Source organism: Heliangelus exortis, chromosome 1 (genome assembly GCF_036169615.1).
Source record: "Heliangelus exortis chromosome 1, bHelExo1.hap1, whole genome shotgun sequence".
NCBI lineage: Eukaryota > Metazoa > Chordata > Aves > Apodiformes > Trochilidae > Heliangelus > Heliangelus exortis.
The window spans coordinates 21,619,978-21,624,327 of NC_092422.1; positions in this window are offsets into that span (position 1 = coordinate 21,619,978).

Here is a 4,350-nt window from a genome sequence, read left to right on the forward strand (position 1 = left end):
TCTTTAACTTCATAGACATGGAGCTGAGAATATTCTATGCTAAATTAGATTAGCTATACATTTTTCTTTTACTCAGAAATAACAAGGCCTTTATCAGCAAGTCCTTGTTTCAGCCATTTTTAGAGGTCTTCTGCATTTTTTCATTGTTCTACATCCCAAGTTCAACACATTTTCACATCCTCAGTTACTCTTTCAATTGGTGTGGTTGAACATAATTGTTATTACAAGGCATAGCAGATTTAAGTGGTCTTGGACTGCTTGAACTTGAAAATGTTTGAAAGCTGTCGGTGGCACTGAACTCACCTTACCCTAACCCTAACCCTAACCCTAACCCTAACCCTAACCCTAACCCTAACCCTAACCCTAACCTTACTAAGCTATTTCTGTTGGAGTCACGTACATGTTTATCAAACTGGCACTTCAGCCAATCAATGGTTTCATTCTTGAAATGTCTTTGTAAAGGACTTGAGCTCCTTCTTTGTCTTAAATGTTGTAATTGGTAACATTACAATAGAAAACAAATTGATGGATTCTGAATGTAAAGTGCCAGTGTACTGCGGGTCAAATGATTGTGAATTCCCTTATTAAAAAAAAAAAAAGCTGGCTGAAATTAGAGTTTGACTTATCAGTGAATAAAATAGATGCCTTTGCAAGTCTTGGGGGGGTGGAGGGCAGCTATAAGATTTTCTTCTGGAATTCCAACCAGTGTATTCTACATTTTCACACCACAAAAAATTGATGCCTCACTACCCCCAGCTGCTTGTTGCAGACGTTTCCCCAAGCAGTGGGGAGCTGCCTGCAAGTGTAGATGCCATCTGTGACTGACTGGATTGCAGCTACCTGGCTGGGGACATGACACAGACCCAGGGGTAAGTGAAGCACCAAACGTGGGGTTGGAGGGGTGCAGAATGCATAGGGGAACAAGAGGAAGAGGGACCACAAGATGAGAAAGTCCTGGTTTAAGGAGTATGATAAGGTTAGTAGCAGAGAAGGGTATGGGGGCACATCTGTGGTGCAGATGTGCCTGGACATGAGCAAGATTCTGGTTGCCACTGGCAGCATCTCCACAAACCAGTGTTAGGAGTCCTCATTTTGCAGCTCTGTGGTGTACACTGTGAGTGCCCATACATATAGAAGCTCTAAGAGCAAATAAACTTGAGATTAAGCATGATATTAAATCTGTTACTGCTGCAAGTTCTTTGCTACCTTTTGTTCTGAAGTAGTTAACTGAAGAGGGTTATGTGCAGATTTTCATAAATGTTTTACTGCCTACTGTATAAGTGAGAATTCAGGCTGAATGAAAACCTCATGGCCAAAGAAACCATTTGGAATTTGGAGGTTACTGGACTTTTTCTTTTGATACGAATTTTAAAATGTAAGCTGGATGATCAGTTTTTTATTTGTCATAAAAAGAATACAAAATATTAGTTTTCTGTCAATTAGAAATACACTTGGTGGGTATACAGCAAGTACAATTAGTGAGCAGAAGTTAGTTACTGTATTTTGGAGGTTTATCAGTGTTACAGGTTAAGTTTCCAAAAGTCTTACAGCTTTGAGCACTTGAAGGGTGTCTATTTTATGTGTTTCTTCACCTCTTGAATCATATGGTCTTGTCAGTCTGTGTCTTCTGATCTGGGAAAAGCACAATTGTTGCACTTACAGATTTACAGCTTTCAGAATGAGCTCTACAGACCACTGTGATTCATATCTTATACATGATAAATTCAAACACCTTTTTATGAAAGAGTAAGAGGAAAGAAAGGGGCCACTTTCTCTCATCCTGCCTGCCATAAACCAGCCCACCTGCCAAGGAGCTGCCTGAATGGGTTTTTATACACATCCTAGGGCACTGTTCTAGAAATTCACTGTGGTGCTGACTACCAATCTGATTTTGATCTTTATGTCTTTATGGCTGGCTATTGCCTTTTCTTCTTCTTCCACTGTTAGTTTTTGATTTAAATAATTACTCCCTTCCTGACAGTGTGTCAATGAAAGCCACTGCATCTTGTCCACATTCCTTTTGGAAAGCCAAAGCACTGCTGTTCTCCATATGAGCCCCTTCATGCTCAGAGCAAAGCATGTTACCTTCTGAGAAGATTATGCCACTCTTAAGTGTGTGCTGTGCTTTAAAGTCCACCAGGATTCAAGTCTCAGAGTGGAGGAGCTTACAGTCTAAGTATAGATCTAAGACAGTATGTGGATGGAGCAAGAGAGAGAATAAGGTTAACAGGATGATAAGGCCAATGAAGTTTGCAGCATGCTTAGTGTTGCACTGCTGTGCACAAGCACAACCCAGTTACTCAGGAGGGAGATGCTGAAGCTGCACAGTGCAGGACAATACGGTGGAGCCATAGGGCATGTGAAGGAGAGCAAAGGGTGGGAAAGGAGTGAAAGTAGTAGTCCTGACCTCCTTTGATGTAGTAAATGGAAGGGTAGCCTCTTGAGGCCCAGGTGCTTCCATCTTACATATTCTGGAGAAAGGCTGAAGAAACCCTCAGATGTTTTTCCCTGGTGTCACGGTTTAACACTGGCCTGGCAATTAAACCGAGTAACAGACGCTCTCTATTAATCTCTCTCTCCTCCCTGATAAGAAAGGTGAGAGAATAAGGGAGAGAGACTTATGGGTTGGAAACTAAACTACACAACTTTAATGAAACAGTAATGATAAATAGGGAAAAATTAATAAATATATACAAATATACAAGAAAATGGATACCACATTCCTCCCCCCTTTCCCCCAATAGCTCTCACGTCACCACCGAGGCTGCAGGGCAGCCCTGGGAAAGTCCAGGCTGGACTCCTGGAGTCGGCAGCAGTTGGGAACTGGAGGCAGGAACACACAGATAAGGGCTGGCACGGATCAGGAGCACAGGCAGACGAATGGACGGGATCCTTCCAGGATGCCGGGTGAAGAAAGGGAAGCAGGAAAGGCAGGAAGGGCAGGCAGCCGGAAGCTGGAAGCAGGAAATCTGGCTTGGCCCTCGTGATCCCTCAAATTTATACTGAGGATGACGTATATGGGATGGAATACTCTGTTTGGTCAATTCTGGCATCTATCTTGTCCGTTCCTCCCCAAAGGAGGGATGCAGGTGGGACCTCTTTATGTTTTCTTCAGAGCTGAGCAGTGTCCTTGGCTCTGCACACCAGTCTCTAGCAGTAACTATAAACATCAAGTGTTATCAGTCCTAGAAACACACACTGTCTGAGAAACTTGCTCTTAATTTCAGCAAGTGCAACTACTTACAGGAGACTTAGCTGAAAGCAAAAGTACAAGACAGAAAATCACCTCTATCCTGGCCCAAACCAGGACACCTGGGCATGGGTCTGTATTACTGCTCTATGCAAACTACTATCTAAAGGAGTTTCTAAAATGCCTAAGTCATGGTTCTGGCTAGCTGTAATCCCATCCAATTTAGACATGGGGCAAGTAAACGACACGTTAAAATAACCTGTGAGCTGTAAGGGTTGGCAATATGCTGGGAAACCTGCCACAAGAACCTGGTGAGGATGGATTGCCCCTTTCCTCTTAGGAGAAATGAACTTTGGTGCTGGTAACTGGTCCTGTTGCAGAACCTTGTAACACAAATGCCAGAAGATGAGGAGCTTGTGTAGGAGAGCTCCAAATTATGTTCTAACCCTCTGCTAGTGGACTGTGAGTTCAACCTCTTCAGCTTAAGAGAGAGGATGGCCCATAATTTTAATGTCTGAAATATGTATTTGAGGATTTAAGACGGACTTGAGGATTTTGTACTATCCTACCTTTTGTGTAGGTTGTTTTATTTTTCTGTATCCATATTTTCACTGGCTTGCTCTTATTGGTATAGCAGAGCAAGAGGTTTAAGTAATGGGTTAAGGTGTGAGAAACAAGTTGTACATTGGAACTTTCTAAGATAGCATTTTAAACTATTTCTATTAGTATCTGCCTTTTCCCCCCCCCTCTTCCTTAAGCCTTGCTTTGCCATGGGAAGATGAGATTTTTGAATGCTGCAGCACCATAAATGTTGCCATTAACTGGTCTTATCTCCAGCCAAAACTTCAGTTCTTGGGCTAACAAACCAAACATCTTCTACAGCCATGTCCAGTTAGGGACAAGCAGTGAAAATGCTGTGTTTTGGTGGTGGAATCATATTAATTTTGAAATCTTTGTCCAAAGTTTTCCAATTATGCTCAGAGTATTTAAGCTGCGACCCATTTGTCCTCCCCCTTTCAAGTAGAGGAGGGAATGTAGGCACAAGGAAGGGATCTGAAGGGAAGGAACCCAATCTGCCAAATCCACCCCTCAGCCCACAGGCCGCCACTTCCCTCTCCAGGGCGGGGAGGGGGGTGTCCTGCGCATCCCACGGCCCGGGG